Source organism: Rhyacophila brunnea, unplaced genomic scaffold (genome assembly GCF_057557595.1).
Source record: "Rhyacophila brunnea isolate RB1 unplaced genomic scaffold, BYU_Rbru_1.0 scaffold_18, whole genome shotgun sequence".
NCBI classification, from domain to species: Eukaryota; Metazoa; Arthropoda; class Insecta; order Trichoptera; family Rhyacophilidae; genus Rhyacophila; species Rhyacophila brunnea.
In genome coordinates, this window is record NW_028232837.1 from 32431123 (window position 1) to 32452290 (window position 21168).

General features: G+C 29.9%; 1 protein-coding gene across 1 annotated transcript in view; it reads right to left on the reverse strand.

Moving 5' to 3' along the window:
- Positions 1–21168, reverse strand: part of LOC147073442 (C3 and PZP-like alpha-2-macroglobulin domain-containing protein 8) — a 652526-nt gene that overhangs the window by 506091 nt on the left and 125267 nt on the right. The window lies entirely within an intron of this gene.

Here is a 21168-nt window from a genome sequence, read left to right on the forward strand (position 1 = left end):
CATTTTGACATTATTTTATACTGATTTCTTTAGTAATGCACGTATATATTAATAATTTAGTTAACAACCCTTAGCAACCAATAATAGTGTTTTACTTTTTACGATTTTTTTTCCGAAATAACTTTCCATACAAAACAGAATTAACTAAAAATTATTTCAATTCTGCTCAAATATGGCTAAAAGTATTAAAATAATGCATTGTCGTCGTGTTCTGATATATTTTAAAAGTTTCAAATGTCTAGTAAGTCGGGAAGTTAGTTAAAGATCTTCAATCGTCCAATAAAAATCTTGGACAAACAAGAAAAAATTTGTACTCGACAAACAAGAATACGAGCTAATAAAAACGTGGTAAAAAGATAAAATTATAAATATACAACGTAGAGTTTCCCTATTTTATATTTTGAGGTGAGATGATGAATCATTTTGCTCAATCTGTATTAAATAAAGATCAAAAGAGCTAGAAGTCATAGATGGATTTCAATCATTTAGCTACTAATTTGAATACATATTGTGATAATTCTAGACAATAAATATATACTCAAGAAAACTTAAAAAAAACCCTGAAAAATATAACTATTATAAAAAAATCCTAGAAAAATGTTTTCTGTGTTACAACAGACCATAAATATACCAATTAGAGAATTAAAACACCTCACAAAGATTCTCGTTTAAAAAAAAAAACAACATTTGTCAAACGTAATATTATCGGGTGATTTAGAACCTAAATAGATGTAAGATTTTAATTTATATTTTTAACTCATATTTCTGAATATATATATATATATATATATTATAATAAATATAATTTCGAGAAACCGCAAATAGAAAAATGTATGGAGTGAAATTAAAACGTATTTCACTATTGCATTGAGTGCTTTCATCGGTTGAGCTATCGACCCGCAATAAGTCAAGCGAATTATAATATCTATCAACGAATAAATAATATATAGACAGGTATGAATTATTTGAGCCAGCGGAGAAACAAACCAAAATATATGTATTATTTTAACACTACAACACTACAACAGGCCATAAGACTCGAGAAGAGTAGTGTATTTAGTAATACAAGAGAAACAATTACAATCATCCAGGATTCATAAAATCCGATAAATAAATATTGTGACCTCACATATTATAATCACACTTGGGGTCGCTGGATGAAAAACCAGCACTTGAACTACGAGTACTGCCTGTTACCATACATTGGCTATAATCGGTAACGATGACACCAATATTACAGAAGTAAAACGTTATAACAAAAATCGCTCCAGCGGGTCAGCTAAATAAGAGAGGAAAGTATCGAATTATTAACACGTCTTATTGTAACAATTACAATAATTTAGTTATAATTTTTACAATAAGTACTATGTTTTAACAGCACCTCTCTTGGCTGTGATGAATTTTAGATCAAAATAGACAGTTTTGACAGTTTAGATGGTTAACTTATTGTAATTGTTACAATAAGTGTTAATATTTCGATACTTTCCTATCTTATTTAGCTGCCGTAGCAGACAGAGAGCAGGTTAGTGTATAGAATAGACCCGCAGGTACCCTTTCCTGATAGAATAATTTATAATCACTATGATGACCATGATTATAAATTATTCTACAAGAAATATTAGAAATAAATAGATCACAGTTGTAGAGCATACCTTTCTTGAATGATCAATTTAGCTATCCAAGTAGCCCATTGCTATATCCTATATGATAGTTTGCATGCGAAACTATAAAAAATGGTCAGTAATATTGATATACAACATTTATATAATATGTTAAGAATGTATGGATGTGGATTTAAGTATGCATACGTGTGTATATATATTAGGTGGGTATATTTGTGGATCTGTTATATTTAAAAAAATAATATTATAAAAAATAAAAATTTAAATACTACGTCAGAATATTATTGAATAATAATTGTTTAACTAATAACTTTTAAAGACTGATATCATAGATATAATATTTCATTAGTTAACTCCATTAATTTCCAATACGTTACCATTGTTCCCAGAATTGACGATTTTACACCTCTTGAGTGTAGTATTTTTATTATTTATAAGTACTAATAAATGATCTTTTATTAGGTTTTGACGATTTATAAGTTAGAGTTAGGAGTGCTCATTGTCAGTGTGTGTTTGCCTTTAGTGAGTATATATAGCGCCTGAAGATGCCGAAAGGCGAATCCCAGGTCGCAAAAAACGACTCAAATGGAATAGTACAAAACTTAAATCCATTAGAATTTAAATTCAAATTCCATCAAGCTAGTACCCTCGGTCGATAGTATTAATATTAAAAAAATAATTATATTTTATATGACGTATTTTTAATGATATTATTAAATCGTGCGAATATTCATTATTCATTATAAAAATTGTGATTAAATTTATTTGTATATTCAGTAAGAATTTTCAGCTGAAAACATTATTATTATAATAATCACGTATTAGTAATTGATTACATGTTGTATTACTCTAAAGGGTTTGTATCATAATATATTTACATAAATTGTTACTAGTGGGTCTCAAAACAAAACGCTCCAATTTATAAAACAAAATATCCTTCAGTAGTACCCTGAAACTATAAGTTCAATCCTAGGACTATTTAACCCTCCATCTTAAAAGGTCCCCCGCACCTTTTGCGAGCTGAAGATGATAGGGTCCATAGATAACGCATGGCGCGGGGCCTATAAGCCAATAAAAATCGCCCTGGGGCTTTTCTTTATGGTGCGAGGGGCCAATAAGCCCTTTAAAGAAAATGCGAGAGCGGTAAAAGTTTCCCATTACTTGGCGGGCTGCCCCCAGATTGGAATTATATGGTTTCATATCTCGGAAAAGCGCCGAGCAGACGAAAACTTGCTGTCGATTTCGAATGTAATAGCGAGATTTATGTGCCTTTTTTTTACATCGGCGATAAAAATAATTTTGAGAATTTTGCATTTACTTTTCTTACAAGAGTTTTGAGGCTAGACATTATTTTATAAAATTTGTCTATTGCTATCATCAGCGATGAGTTATCATATATTATTATTTTATAAATCTACAATATAGTAGCATGGTATAGTTTCCAATCCCGATATTCTAGAAAAAATTTTATGCACATGACAATGCACATGTCAAATAGTCATGATCTATTTTGGATGAAAGCTGTTTCCTCATGTCAGGCTCAACAGGCACCAATACCAAGGGCTGTGCGGTTGGTAAATGCACTCCCTAGAGATATAAACATGCATTATGTATTCTATTTAATTGTTTAATTTGTATTTTTTTGAATTGTTGTTGTTTTATTTTATTTCTTTTCTATAAAATCATTTTTTGCTTTGTTTTTTTTCTCTACCTTATTTTTTCTCTATTTGATTTACTTGTACTTTTTATTCTGAATGTCATCTTGTGAACGTCCTGAATTCATATTTTTTTAAGTGCTCAACGTGTCTTTTTTTAAATAAATAAAATAAAATAAATAATTGCGATTTCTAATAACGCTATGCATTGTCTCCCCAACATGTCAAAAGCATGACTTAGATAAGACTAAGTGAGTATCATTTATAGTGTTTAAGCCTGTCCAACTATTGTTATATAAATAAATTGTTATGTTCAATCATTATCCGAGCATATGGACCTCCATAGATATTGGTTGCACTATTTATAGTCGACTGTCTCCCCAACATATCAAAAGCATGACTTAGATAAGACTAAGTGAGTATCATTTATAGTGTTTAAACCTGTCCAACTATTGTTATATAAATAAATTGTTATGTTCATTCATAATCGGAGCATATGGACCTCTATAGATATTGGTTGCACTATTTATAGTCGACTGTAGTTTTGTAACAGAATGATTATGATGGTGGATGTGGATGTGGATGCTGGAGGGGGTTATGTTAGGATGCTAGGCACTAACTTTATTGAATATACATAATTTGAAAACATCTCATGCAAAGGTACACTAGAAAAAATCATTTTGTAAAAAAAAATACGACACCCGACGGGACTTGAAGATGTATCTGCTGGATTCGCGCCAGTATGTTTTTCCAATTAAACTACGGACATCTTAATTGATTACAACTATTTTAACTAGTAGTTCTTAAATGAAATGCTTATCGAATTGCGTTATAATGTTGGCTATCGGTTTTAGTATATTAAAAATTAAGGTAGGTATTAATTAATTCTTTAATTACTAAAAGACGTCGCGGATTACTCCATTATTTAGTTTTTATAACGTACTTATACAACAACGAATAAGACACAAGATTTTAGAATGTAACATTCTGTATACTGAATATACATAATTTGCACATCTTAATATATTTTTGATATTTTCACCAGTCCGCAGGTATAATAGGATTAGGAAACACTGATCACATATCTAATGAGTTGTGTCAATAGATAACAATGATTAGGTACTTGTCATAATTAGTGTTTCTAAATATTCTCCAACTCGTAGAGGTGGAAACATTCCTACATTGTTTTTTTTCGAGACACGGTATTAATAACGACTCACGATCGGAGACAGGTATTTTATCAAAATATACCATAATAAAGTAGAAAAATACAAAATGTTATTTTTTTTACAACTGTGTTTTAGCACAATGATTGTTTTAACTTATCTACCGTTAATAATTCACTGCTTGTTAGTAAACATTGTAAAATAAAGCGAGATGTAATAGTGACAATAGCTAGAAGCAGGACAGGGCATTACAGTTTCAACGAATTATTGTACAAAATTAAAGTGGTAGATAGCCCTCAGTGTCAGTGTGGACATCATACTCAAGATCTTAACCACATTGTCTGGCAATGTGATGCCTATGACCAGGAGAGAGAGGTGTTATTGAATAAATTGGGAAAATGCAAGGTTATACCCACTTTTCACGATTAATTCGTTCCTGGCAAAACCAAATATTTCAGTTATGAAAATTGAACATGAATTTCTCCAAAAATGTAACGTCAATGTCTACTGTATAATGTAACAAAAATGTAATTTTGTATTATTAATAATGTAACTATTTATGTCTGTAATTAAAAAGTGTATGTATACTTTTGTAAACCATTGTAAAGCAGAATAGCCTTCCATTCAGAGAAGAGCTCAATTGCTTCCAAATAAAGGGAAAAAAAATCACTGCTTGCTTACGTTAATTTATCTGTATGGTTTGCTTTAGAAAAACTTAAAGTCGTAAAAAATACCTAGAATCTTCACTTGATAACTTAAATATTTAATCGCACTCAGACACGGGGAAAATAAAACTATTCAGTAGAAATGAAGATCGTAACCCCTTGAGGCTGACGACAGTATCTCACAGTCTATGAAATCAGCCGCGCAGTATTTTAATACCGCGAAAAGGGTTCCATTTAATCAACGTGTTTGTCCAGCTCTTGAGTTATATCTCCTGAAAATAGGAGAACGTTTCACGGGGAGGCAGTAATAAATCCTTTAGTCTAGACATCTAGCTAAGCCAAGCTACCGTCAGATGGCAGTTAGAAAGGTGGATTAAAGCCACCACTGCGACCTTAAGGGTGGAATTCGCGAGAGCAAAGTGTTGCACGAGGTTTTTGACTTTATGACGATAGACCTTGTTTATTTAAACTTAAAATTGACTTGCAGTCCCAACAGGTAGCGCTTTTAATAATTTCAAAAAACATATATTTAATTATTTCAATATTATATAAAAAAATAGCAAATAAAAAACGATTATAATATGCATAATTTGTAAATAACACTTCAGAAATAGGTATGCTTATTAGAAAAAAATTACAACTCGAATTCGCATCAAATGAGTACTTTACCAATTTATCAACTTGCATTCTACCTAATTATGATGATATTAACTAATTTAATAAATAAAGAAACTAAATTGCTTCTCTTACTTCGTGAATATTTGCTACCGGCTTTTGTGTTTTGAAGCGATGAGCCAAAAATAATTGGTACTTACCTTAATATCTAGCAGGCATCTGAATATTTGAGGTATTTTAAAATTATGTTACAATCTTTAATCTTGTGATTATTATTTGAATTAAAAATAATCTTCTTCTTCTTCTTTCTCGGCACTACATCCCGGGGCGGGATTTGGCCTCCTCTACAAAAAATAGTATGTTCACTATTTATAATAATGTAAAGTGTTCACCATATTAGCATATTATATTTATTATGTAAAGATTGCATTAAAAATTCATATCAATCGATAGCGTATATTATTATTAAATTACTTATATTTGATTGGCATCGTGTTTATATATAAGGTGGCCGAGCGGTGACCTGTCGGCCCATAATGTCATGGATCACGGGTTCGAATTACGAATATGGTAAAAAATACATGTAGTTTTTAATAATTTCCTTATATCTATAAAATATCTTACATCATAATATTATCATTAAATCACAATATAATATACTTTTTTATCTTTTATCTATTGTGGTTTGGTTTAGACAGGCTTTAATAAATAATTTAAATGAAATTTATATTGTTAGTTCAATGAAAATTAATAAGTTTAACTGACAAAGTATGCATTATTTTTGTCGGATCTCAACAGCCTATCGTTGCTATTATGGTTTGGTCTAAGTGTGTTTTAATTTAATTAAAAAAAAAAAATAACATATTATACGACAAAGTTTAGTGTTTTCTAATTATATCGGATATCCACAGCCTCCCTCCCCACTTAACCACTGAGATAAGGTGATTCCATAACTATCTTGCTTTGACATAATATATAATATCTATCCAAATCTAGTATACCAAATAAGTCTAGAATAATATTTAAATTTATTGATACCAATGATTAAAAGTCATGCCATAATCCATTACGATTATCAACTATTGTTAAATAAATAATTTGAAACATTTTAATTTAATTAAACACCGTCACCACTGCGCAATGGTTCGCGCAATTCAAGTCCCATTTGATGCATTTTTTCTTACTCTATCATATTACATTTTTACAGAATTGCTAGTATTTTATCAACTAAATAAAAAATCCACTTGGGGTTATAACGCTATAAAATAAAAATAAACATTATTTAAACCATATATAGAATGCTTATTGCATAATGTAGAATTATAACTGTAAAAATAACGGCTATTTTTTTAGTAATTAATCATCATCACACATGGTTGATCTACAGCTGGATATTTCTAATATTATCTCCTTTCTCACCTTAAATTATATACTTAACCTTGGCTCTGCGTTGCCATGTATTGTTACGGAATCCAATTGGGTTAAAATTACCCTGATTATTGTATAATTTTCCAGTACCACTAAATGTATAATTTAATTTATAGATTTTGGTATTTAAAGTGTAAATTGATAAATAAAATAAAGATCACTCATTTCTTGTTACAATTCATAAAGTAGCACGTCTGACGTAATTATCCGCTCGGTCGACTAACTCATTTTCGCGTAGTCTTATCTGTCATATTTTCGCCACCTGTTAAGAATATAAGTCACGAATTTTACAGTAATATCTCTCAATTTTGTGCTACTTATTTATCATATAACTTATAATTAGCATATATAGCAATTATAACGTAGATCACTTCTGCTCTTAAAGCATTTTTCCCTGCTCTCGCGTGGTATAGTTTATAATCCTGTTTTTTTCGAAAATTTGAATTTGTATGCACCCGTCAATTACATGTGTGGTCGCAGCGCAGCCATGACCTATTTTCGGTGAAAATTGTTTCCTCATCTCAGGCTCACCAGGCACCAATAGCGAAGGCTGTGCGGCTGACAAATGCACTCCCTAGAGATGTAGACATTTTTTATAATATTTATTTTTATTGTTTAATTTGTATTTTTCTTGAATTTCTTCTGCTATAAAATTATTTTTTTATATTTGGTTTGTTTTTTCTCTATTAATTTGATTTACCTGTACTTTTTATTCTAATCATTGTCATTTTGTGAACGTCTTGAATCAATAATTTGTTATGTGCTCAATGTGTCTTCTTTAAATAAATTAATTAAAAATACAATGTAATGTGGAGATATTGAAATATTAAATTTTATTTTGTATTTATATTTTTACTGTAACTTTTATACTGTTAATTTACCACTTAATTTTGTCAATACATGTTTTTACCTACCTACCATTTATTTTACTCGTATGTCCATTAAGTTTCTTAATAATAATTATTTTCTAATGATAAATCATAAACTGTGACCATTAATTAATTATTGCCTTCCAATTCCTAATCATGTATTGATATTAATAATATTACCCACGTAATATATATAAACGAACCAAACAATAATTATAAAATCACTAATATAGTAGTTTTCCGCAAATATATAAAATACCTCCTCCAGTTCCCTGGATATCTTAAAACAGCTACTGCATTATTTCTTTGGATTTATATGCTTATTCGCTATTTCAGGTACTCAGTTGAATAGCACTCACCTGTTTTATTGACCAATCTCAGCCACCGTCTTCAAAGCAGATGGTCCCTGGGGTCAAAATATCTTAAAATTCAGGGGACAGACAATACATTAAGACTTACAATCATAAAAAATACATTTACGTAGCTTTCAGAAAAAATATTAAAATTGCTTAATTGATATAATATGTAATATTTGTATTATTGTACATTATTATTTACCAGTCGATAATATCCCTTTGAAGCGGACGAAGTCGGTTCTGACTTATATTAAAATAAATGGAACTACATACCTAGTACCACATATTGTTTTTATTTGAATTAATGGAAATGTATAAACATAAAATTGTTAAGTATAACTTTGTTTCGAAGCTTAAAGGTTATTTCTACTTTTGAACCATTTTTACCTGTTCTCGTGAGAGATGGTTTCTTACATTTATATTCAGAAATTTTGAATTCATAATATGCACCTGTTAACAACTTTACTACTTGCGAGGTCGCAACGATGATCCCTTCTGAGTCTCGATGCGATCCCCAGAAGTAGACATATCAGTGGTGCGCGGTGTAGGTATGTTCTATTATAATTTAATTTTGTTGTTCAACGTTATTTTTTATTTTTCTCTTTTCTAAGTTTAATATTTGTATTGATATGTTTTATTATATCGGTGTTGTTTGGGCATTTTGCATTTTGGTCATTTTATGTTAGCAGTAAAAATTGGGTTACTGTAGTATCTTACATTTATTTCATTTGAAATACTCAAATGATATGGAAATAATAATATGATGATAAATGTGACCAAACACAGCGGTTAGTTTGGTCAAAACATCACCAAAGACCTTGTTATAGTTTAATCACTGATAAGAGACATTATTTTCCTAATATTACTTTTTAATTACCACATATAAATAACATGCTAATTATATCGAATGGCTACCTAATCGTTACGCGCTATATGCGTCTTTAGCTTCAAATGTATTAACATGGTTTACTTTACTAAAAATTAAAATATCATATTTTATTTAGACGAGTTATGAATTTGTAGACCAGACGATATATAAAGAAAAAATAATTTCAACAAGCCTAAAGCAGGTTGAAATTGCTTCCAAAAATTTTTCCATATCTCTGTCTATTCATTGCCAATATCTTCCATGTATCTACATAATTGTCATCAGCATCTAATTCAAGTTTTGACCTGTCAGTTGATTTGCGACCGGCAGTTGCGTACTCTTTATTCTTGCTACATGTTCTGCCCATTGGATTCTAATAACATTCACGTATGTGATTCATCCTTTTTGGAGGAAATTGTAGAGCTTTAGGTTGTATTATAATCACCATTTACCCTCATTTAGTATTAGATCACACGTCTTAAAGAGTGATTTAAAAAAATACATCAACCGCACACCCTTTATCCGTAGTAAGAGTACAATATTCGGACCGTTAATATTAGTCAGATCAACGAAATGCACCTAAACAGCGCTTTCTATATCGAGACATACACGTCACCGCGATCATTTTTGCGACTAAAATTGTTGCAATACCGCCAGCGTGAAAAAAGAAAAAAGCGCTTTGCACTCCGGCTTTAGGATGATAATAATTTAATATATTATTTCAAATAATAGAATTATTACTATTATTAATATACTAAAAATAATAACAATTTTTTTTTTACAATGTGGTTTATGCAATTGTTTGTTTGAAACTAAATCCTGCAATCGAGGCTCAAACTTTGTGGTGTGATTACGCAAAACAGATGCAATATGTTTATCTGTTCATTTGATCTTATTTTTGATTTATTAATTCTCATTGTAGAAAATGTTTTTTCACAATAACACAGGTACCTACTTATAAATAAATAAGCCATTTAATTTTAAATAATATATAAATAATAGAACAAGGATATTTTAATTTTAAAAGTCATTTTTACAACGTTTTTATCAGCTCGTATTCTTGTTTGTCCAGTACAAATCTTGCAATCGATTTTTAACTAACTTTCTGACTAGCTAGATATTTGAAACTTTTAGAATATATCAGAACACGATGCCAATGCATTCTTTTAATACTTTTAGCCATCTAAGCAGTATTAAATTCATTATCAGTTAATTCTGTTTTGTATGGAAAGTTATTTCAGAAAAATTTGTAAAAAGTAAAAGACTATTATTGGTTGCTAAGTGGGTCCAAGCAACTAATATATTAATATATACGTGCGTTACTATGGAAATCAAAATGAAATGTCAAAATGACATTTCAGTATTCTATATTTGTTTGTTTTTTATTTACTTCATATCAAGTACAAGTTTGGGCATATTGAGCATAATAATTCAACAGAAAATTGAAAAACGTTATAAAATATGTAAAAAGTTCTTTTTATCTTGTAATTATTAATATTTAATATGAAAAATAAAAAAATAATATAGATTTAACATAAATCTCGCAGGATACAAATGATAAATAGCAATACAAAATATGCGTGCATTGGTTAATCCATAAGTAATATAAACCTTATAATATTATCTCTATGGTTATATTGCATAAATTTACGGTTTACTTAATTTATAGCTGATAAAAATAACTAGTCTTGTCAATATAATGTCCAAGCTACAAAGTGCCTTGCAAGATCCTTACAATAGGTTTCTTTGTCATTTTTGACCATGTACCACAATTCGTTTTACTGCGTTATTTTGTATCGAAAAGATCCCGATTGCCGAAGATTCCATCACAATAAAACCGAAAATATTTCACCTAACATCCGGTGAGAGATCCCATTCGGAATTCGAAGGTTCTATTTTCCGGCCGAATCATTCCGAACGGTCACGAGCCACAGTAACTGCCTGCAATTATTTTTTATTCGCTTTCCAAGCGGCCCGGCTTTCGTCGTATCGCGCAATTCGCAGCTTTTTCGAAAGCTTTTGTGTGAAAGTTTCACATATAACAGAGCTTAATAACCATTGTGACGTAATAAAATATTAAGCAATATGTATGTATATATCCATTGAAACTATTCTGATATACTTGATATGCATTATATCTCATTTCATAACGTATTTAATAGTGTCGTTATAAATATTTAACGAATAGTTAACAAGATTTAATAATGATTCTTTATTGAACATACATACTTTGAAAACACCTGTCACTTAGTTCCAATAATGCAATTTAGCGCAGGTTCAATTTCAGCTGGGTGTCATATTTCTTTGAAAAATTTTTTTTCTAGTAGTTATAAATATTTCTCTTAGGTATTTATAAATTATGTGTTTTCAATATATTATTATAGATTCCGGCACAGGAAACCCAAGAATAATCTATTCTCAAATGTCGAGTTTACCAATAATGTATACATTAAATTTGTCTATTAGGTCTTTACTAACACTCTAAACATCATCTCTTCTACCATATTTTAAATGCACTTTGTATATCTTCTTCTTATTTTGCCATCCCCTAGCGGAGGTCAGCCACCATCAAGGCGATCTTATCTTTGTCGTCTGCTACCCGGAACAGTTCGGTGGAGCTGCACTCGTACCAGTCACGGAGGTTCTTAAGCTACGTAATGTGGCGCCGTCCTCCGCTACGCTTCCCATTGATCTTTCCTTGAATGACGAGTTGGGGAATGCTGTATTTTTGTCCTCTCATAATGTGGCCAAGGTATTGTAGTTTCCTGGTTTTGATACTACGTAGAACTTCTCGGTCCTTCCCCATTCGATTGAGAACTTTAACATTTGTTACCCGGTCAGTCCAAGGAATTTTGAGGATGCGTCTATACAGCCACATCTCGAAAGCTTCAAGTCTTTTTATTTCATATACCTATACCGTATGAAAATAATAATGTTTAAATAATTAATTGTTTTTTTAGACAATTAGTGATTGAGTTTTTTTTATTTAGTAAAATGTCAAGGATTTTTATAAGATTATAATCATTTAAAGATGTCTAAAATAACCAGAGCTTGAGACTAATAATTCTTATCTACGTGCGTTTTATTACCAGTTTGTACCGTTTGATATTATTGGTGACAGGTGGACTTCCAATTCTAAGTAGCTTCAGCGGGCTCCAATCTGTTCATAAGACCGGACATGTTAAAACAAAGTATTACCTTAATTATTACTAACCAGTGTCAGGATCACTCATTTTTTTATTAAAACGTACTTGTACTTGCTTATAATTTAGAGATCCTGAGGGGAGAAAGTTTGAACCCTGTTAGTTGTCGTATATTTTTTTCAAAAAGATGTTTTCTCGTGGTTATAATATATTTCTTAGAAGCGTTTTAATTATGAATGTATATAGGAACTATAGTTAAATTCGACACTTGAGACTGCCTCTTTTTAGATTATCTATGCAGAAAAATATAATATATTGCTCATATTGCACGTTGAAAGGATGACAACCTAAAAAAACTTGGAGCTTGTCATGAACCGAAGATCGAAGATTAAGAGAAAGATCTCACATTAGATGAACAGACAAAACAATAATGCCACAGTCTTTTCACTGATACAGACTACAAACTATGTAGAAGGCTGTCAGACAGCGAAATTATTCAGTTAAAATTTTCCCGACCATGTCCGATCCTAATAGGATCATATAGGCCTCCGCGGAGTAGAGGTTTGTATTTACAAATTTTATTATTTACGAGAAATGTATGTCAGCCAATTGGTCAACCTATTAGATCCATATCCTAACACACACAAATTGAAAGACAATGTGTGAATACGTGTATTAATTAAGGCTCTAAGTACCAAAAAGTAGTATGCCTGTAGTTACAAAACACCGAGTCATTGCAAAAAAATTTCATGAAGCAGACCTTTTGAAAAATGTGGTTTTACAGTGTGAATCAATCACGGCAGCTTCTATAATTTTAGGTATTAAGAATTCGCAAGTGTCAACACACCATCATCAGCCATTTTATATTGGATGCCGTTGACCACTGCAGTGCTATTTACACCATTATAAATAAAACACGCCAACGGACTTACAATGTCGATAGGTTTAAATATTTTGCTGTATTTTTTTGACTTGCTTGAGGCTCTTAGACCATAGTTGAAGTTATCGGCGTTGGTATGTAGAACATTTTTCTAAAAAATGTCTGTTCTTATTATTTTGGTACTTAGCGCCTTAATTAATACACGTATTCATGTGTACTTGCCAGATCCAGGATTCGAACCTGGGACTCTGATATGCTAATTGGGATGACAATAACTATGTTAAACGAAATGGCTTGAGATATCGATATTCGTAGTGTTACTGCCAAAATTTGGTGAATCTCGAAATCATATTATGGATTTATTGCAATTTGAAGTTTGACGTGCCCTTTAAAATCAGGCATAAGCTAATTTCTTTACCGTATGAAAAATATCATGTGAATTTTTCATACCCAAGATTAGAACCCGGCATTATAAGATGACAATGCTTAGATTTACGACAACTCAGTACCTAATGAGTCTAATGACAAACAATAATTAAATTAATATTTATGGATGAACCAATATATTTTTCATACTGCTTTAAATGTAAATCAGAATAAAATAAACAAAGCATATTTTTGTTTTTAATTATCATGTTTTGTTTTCATAACTATATTTTACGCCCACAAAGATTTTTAACTTCTGTGCAAAAGCATAGAAAAGGGTACAAAGGAAGCCCCATTGTAACCGGCGAGATATTTTTGGGACACTGCTAATAATAATAATAGCAATAATAAAGACTTTGAAAGCTTAATTGTCTCGGGAAATCCCCGCGGTGAAAAATAATTGGTTCTATGAAACTGAGAAGTTCGTTTTTGAAAATATTATTTATTCTTATTATTTTTCCGGCTGTTAATCCAAAAGTCAACACAGTCTGAATAAAAGAAGGAAAAATGGTCTCAGGAAAATTTGTTACTTAATTTGCTTTTTTTATGAAAGCTGTGATATTCTTTGAGGATTTTAAGATAAATATTTTCATATAACCCAACCCACTTAAAAGAGCAAAAATATTTGAAAAAGTTTTCATGACTTTTTTTTAGCGGGTAGCAATGATTTTGTAAAGATAGCCAACTTAAATAATTTAGTCAATGATTTCAATGCTTACTAGACTATAAAACTATACTTTTGCCACGTTATAGGTACGGAATCTTGAGAAATATAAACTTCTGCATCTGCGGCAAGCGAGACCATTGAAGAAGAAGAATGATCTTGACTGTAAAACCTTGGAGACAGATTTCAGCTAAGCACTAAATTATATTTTAAAGTAATAATGGACATAGAGAAAATTACCGAACTCATCACCGACGTCGGAAAATGGATATGACACTAAAAGAAAACGGAGCTATAAGACCTGGAATTTAAGTGGTAGAACTTCATTATATTTTAATTAACTTTTTTTTTATTCAATGAATAATTCACAAGATTTTTCTATTGGTTATTTATGTTTTCTCAGAAGTGTTTTTAAAATTATCTATATTCAACAAAAATAATGTTACATTCATAAAATCTTGTGATTTATTCGATGAATATAAAACATAGTTATTTAATTCTAAGAAGTTCAAGTAAATAACAACAAAAAATCTTGGAGTGATCTGTGACGTCAGTTAGTAATGAAAGTAATTAATAACTACTTTGTTTTGAAATACGAAAGCTGATTGCCAATAGTAACTCAATTTGGAAAGCGCTTCAGAGAGTAGTGGAAGAGCCGTAAGTTAAAATTTGTCGCAATTTTATAGGATGCCCATAGCATTGTGGTCGATGTGCGTGGGCGCAAATCCCGATAGACGCAGGTTTGATCCTGCTAGGTGTCGTATTTTTTCAAAAAATATTTTGTTCTATTGGTTATATAAATTTACTCAGAAGTGTTTTAAAAATCATGTATATTCAATATAATAGTTTTAAACAAATTTCAAAAGTGCCAATATTTTATAGAGGATCTTGAGCCAAATATAATCGTTGTGTCTAAAATGTTATATGGTGAGATTAGTTAGAACATAATCCTTAGCATTCTAAAAGAATCTAAACGCAACCATATATGAGTGGAATATCTAAAGCAACTTGGTTTAGCAGAACTAAATTATTGTTCTCCAAATTATCATCTCCAACGGCAGTCAATGAACGCCTTAAATGAGCAAGTAACTACCACTCCTGATAACTTTGATAGTAATCAAGGACACACCAATATTAATATTAATATAAGTTATTATTTAAGTATATTATACATTATACATATAGTATATATTATTTAAGATAGTAAAAAGAATCACCAGAAAATAAAATCACAGATGTAGTCGTTAAGATTACAGTGGAACCGGCAAGGATTCAATCCACACTGTAGCTTCAGGTTTGGCTTGGTGTATTATGGTTGAATATTTTCTGGAGAAGGTAAATAATAATATGATACATGACGTCATAATGTGCTCCATGGTCTGAATGTCACCGCACTCGCAAGGTGGAGAGTCTTTCAAGCCCTACGTATGCATTATATAAGCACACCTGCGTATCTATTCTATACACAATCGGCCGCTATCGAAGGGTAGTTTATCATATTTTGTATCGATTTATTATAGTTTTTACAATAAATTAGTTTTAATTATTGTTACAATACGTGCTATGTTTTAACAGCACCTCTATTGGCTGTGCTAAATTTTAGAGCGAGATAGACAGTTTTGACTGTTTAGACGGCTAACTTATTGTACTATTTATAATACTTCAATAGAAACATATGATAAACTACCCTCGATAACCTTTGACAGCAGTCTTGTATATAGAATAGATGCACTGAAATGGCGTACATGTACCGTATTTGCGTGAAAGCCTAAAGAGAAAAGACTCGTCCAGCGGATTCGAAATTACTTGTAGATGGGAGATCCTTACGTTAAATAAGTGTTATCCATTTACGTCACCAGGCATCCTCTTGTTTGTTCTCAGTCTGAAGCATTTCAGAAAGGATTCCTCGAATAAAGACGCTTCATCGGTGTAGAGTGTAGACGTTATGTAAGTAAAGTTCAAGGTTAAAAATGTAATAATCTAATATTTTTTAATATTCATACAATTCCTGCAGGTACTTCTTTCAAATAACAAAGAAGTTAAACTGTTCTGTTTTTAAAGGAAGCAATATATGTTTTATAAACCCTTTTCATAGTTTTTTTATATAGCGAAATGAAACAATGGCAATAATCCAACTTGAGAAGTATTTTTTTACGACGACAAATTTATGCACATGTATATTATATCCTAAATTTTGTTTGCGGAAACATAAAAGTGCTCTTTGGAATTCAGTACAAAAGGTTACCCGTAAAAAATGTAATACAAGTTTTTCAAGTCTCTCCAATATCAAAAAGTTTGTAACAAAAGGAAATTTTCCAACAGAATAATCAAAGAGGGTCTAATAATTTGCGCAAGAATTATACATTATTTTCAAAATAAGGTACACAAGTTATAATAAATTAAATTTACAGACATAATATGGAACAACTTTAGAAATAGTTCGGTATATATTTAAAGCAATCATACCACTCAGCATTATAAGTGTGACACACTTCAATATTTATGTTTTGTTATCAAAACAAAACAAAATAGCGGAAGCAATTGTCCTAGGACCTAGTAGTAGTAAACAAAATTAATAGTGTCTAATATGATTTGTTTAATTTCGACAATATCTCTTGTAATGTATGGATTGCGTCCATAATAATAAATACCTCGTCACTCATCACGAGTCCGGTCACTCGACACAGTCAACTGTCATTCACTCGAGTCTAGTCTCGAGATCCTATTAATCTCTCGATAACATCAATCTCATCAGTACATCCGTACCCGTAATTATAACATCACTCTGTAATATTTATCATTGTATTTATTTATTCTTGTATCGATAAATAAACTCTCTCCTCGAAACTTTCAATTACGACTTTATCTCTACACTCCTCATCATCCCACATTTTCTATTCGATACTAATCATTCATTGCGATGTATTATTCTAAATTCCGTCAATATCAACGATCATTAGGTATATTGTACAATCAAGGTACTAACAATACTAGCTTTGATTCTTAGATGGCGTCAGGATCTCTCCTAATTTAAATGTAGCTTACTAACACTTATATAATATTATTTTCATTCATTAAATGATAATATATAAGATATGAGAACTGAACATCATACTATTTCCTTTGAACAACCTTAGAAATATACATATTGTAATAAATTATATTTAAAAATTAACAGAATGAAACTTAAAATACTCCACCTACCAGATGCACCTAGCGGAAAATACTTAAAACGGACTTTAAGACATTTTTTTGATAAATTTAATTTAAAAATATTTTATTTAATATCTAAAAACATAATAAAGAAATATATTTTTTTATCTAAACTTACATTTTTTATATTATTTTGTTATTATGTTTAATATTATAATTTATTTTTTTAAGTTTTAATGTTTTTATAATATAAGTATATTAAAAACACAACAATTTTTATAAAAATTTTAAACCTGTATAATATGAAGTCCTTTATATTTATATCATCTTCGTACCAATTGATATTTCTCGATCTTTCCATATAGTTCTAAGACTATTCACTATCAGTCATCACTATTTTCGCAGTCCGTGTGCCCCTTCTTATTTCTGCTTCACATCCGATTTTCTACTAATAGTCGATCCTATTTATATACAATCTCGTTCACTACTTCTAGATATTGTAGTATACTTGCCGCTGACTTAGTCTTGTTCCTATTAATAAGGAGACCCTAACATAATGATTAGGTTAAAATAATTAGTTAGAAGTAAAACTCTTTATGTACAAATTTTATATTATTATTTAGTTAATATAATAATTGTATATATATATTTTTAAAAGTATATCATAATAAAATGGTGTATCGTTTGAAGGATTTATTATAAGGTAGGTAGGTACCCAGGCTTTTCTGCCGTCGCTTGAAAAGAAATTCTGCTACGGCGATCATACTAAAGTTGGAAGTCTAGAGCAGTTTTCAAGTAAAATTGTAACATATTATTCCTATACATAGTTTGTATGGTGATCACAAAGGTTTTTTTTAATAAAATGTATTAATATGTATTGTTTATTTATACTAGACTAACTTTGTTACTAACCTCGGCTTTGTACTGAATTACTTCATTGATCTATATACATTCATCTCACTCAACAAAACAATTACAATTAGGTTAATTCTTCGATATTAAAATATCTAAATGTAGGCGCACAGTATGTCAAAATTAAAATAATTCTGACAGCTAAGTCAAATAAAAGAACATCAAATTAAAAGAAAATTTAAAATTAGAATTAGCAGGAAAGGTAATTTGAACAAACAAACTTTGTATTTTTACCAAGTATTTCTTATCTCGTATTCTTGTTTATCTGGTGGTAGTTTCTCCAGTACAAATCTTGCAATCGATTTTTAACTAACTTTCCGACTAGCAAGACATTTAAAACTTTAAGAATATATCAGAACACGATGCCAATGCATTTTTTTAATACTTTTAGCCATCTTTAAGTAGAATTGTAATCATTTTAGTTAATTCTGGTTTGTATTAAAAGTTATTTCGGAAGAAATACTGTAATCTAATCCACTATTATTGTTTGTTAAGTGGGTGGTCCTAGGAACTAAATTATTAATATATACGTGGGTTACTATGGAAATAAAAATGACATTTCAGTATTCTATATTTGTTTCTTTATTGCAAGATAGCAAAAAAAATGATTTATTGACAATTGCCTTATTTCTCTTAAATTATTAATACATATAATTGTCAAATGTAAATGATTCAACAGAAAATTTAAAAACGTGGTATATAAAAAGTTCTTTTTATGTTGTAATTATTAATTTATGCAGATGTCAGTTCGGGACCAAGTAGGAAAAGAAAATTAAATAAACATATTATTATCTAGAATTTTATATATCGTATAGATTTTGAAAAGGCAATATCAAAACCCAATCACATCCTAATTATTCATGACTACCAATATCGTCTATATAGAAAATACATGCTAATGTTATTAAAAATATTACTGGGTAAATACGTTTTTATGTGTCAGGTGTATCGGGTTGATTTGGATGTAAATTTCTTTTTTATATCCAATTTTATTTTTAAATTAAAAACATAAAAAACAAGCTTTTTTATTAGCTGATATACGCCTTTTTTAATACTTAATTATATAAACAAAAAAAAATATATTTCCGTAATTTGTTAGACTTTTAAACTTTTTTAAGTGTGGTTTTTGCGCAAATGTATATATTTTTGAAAACAATATATTATAACCAACAGAAAAAATCTTTTTGAACAAAGTAAGAACCCCGCTGGAATCGAACCAGCATGTCTCGGGTTTCGCGCCCACGCACATAAGCCACAATGCCTAAGGTACCAAACTAAATTACGACAAATTTTAACTAATGATTCTTATAATACTCCCTGAAGCGCTTTCTACATTGAGCTAATATTTGCTATCGGCTTTTGTATTTTAAATCAAATATTACTTTAATTACTAACCGACGTCACAGATTACTCTAAGATATTTTAGTGTTGTAGCTTCCTGGAACTTGCTATTCATTTTTAGTTAATTACTTTTTTTATTCAACAAATAATTCATAATATTTAAGAATGTAATATTCTAATTATTGAACATACACAATTTTTGAAAACACTTCTGAGAAAATATATTATAATCATTCGAAAAAATCTTTTTGAAAATAGTGAGACCTCGCTGGAATCGAACCTGCATCTCTCGGGTTTCGTGTCCACGCACATAGACCACTATGCTAAAGGTACCTAGGCTAAAGGACAAATTTTAACTAATGGTTGAAGCGCTTTCTAAATGTTTTGTTAAATTTTGATAATAATATGTGTAACTTATTTTTAAATTAGATGCCACATATTATATGATCGTTCTATATTAATTTGATACAAGATGACTTACATGTTCAAAATTGTGGTTCAGAGGGAAAATGAGATGATAGTCTCAAGGTAAGATAAAAGAATACACCTAGCATAATTGTTAAGGTTTACTCAATTAGCCTTCATCATAATACCATTTGCTACAATACGTCATTTACAAGGGATGAAATTTACTATATAGGTTTCCAAGAATACCTCTCACGATATTAAAATTAAGCATTAAAGTTCACTATTTACAGTTTAATTTTAGTTGTCTGTTTATCGTTCTGAGAATGTGTTAATAATGAGAAACTGGTGTCAATAATACTATTAATGCCAATACTCGTCGTAGGTCAAAATTGAGTTTTTATTGTATTTTCAAACCATGATCCTGGACACTCCTTAAACGTTGTAGATAATCTATTTATATAATTTTAAAGCTTTATTATCTTTTATATTTATTTTAAACATTTGATGACGGCATAAAGTATTTTTGTTACATAAAATAGTATTCTTTTAAACCTCTCGCTCTAATGTTTTAGAATATAGTCATATTTTGGTACATGAATGTGCAGTGGTGTTAAGATTTTTTACATTTATTAATTTTTAAACGCATTTATAAAACCATTAGTATAATTTATGACGAGATAATTTTAGTAAAATATTCACGATAAAAAATTATATTGATAATCTCTGTGATCCCAAATTTGACAAGAATTAGGCATTTTATTATTCAAAAAATCGGCAAAATTAACACATTTGAAGATGATTCTAAAAATATTTATTATAAGCTATGTCTCTGACCATTCAAGTGTGATAAACATCTTATGAATAATGATTGCTTTTTAATAATTATTGACCTAAGAAGAAGGTAGTATTTTTTGGAAATACGCCATTTCCTTTGTCATTCCCCAGTAGTAAGGCTACATCATACGGCCGTAGCCATAAATCGACAAACTATAATTGA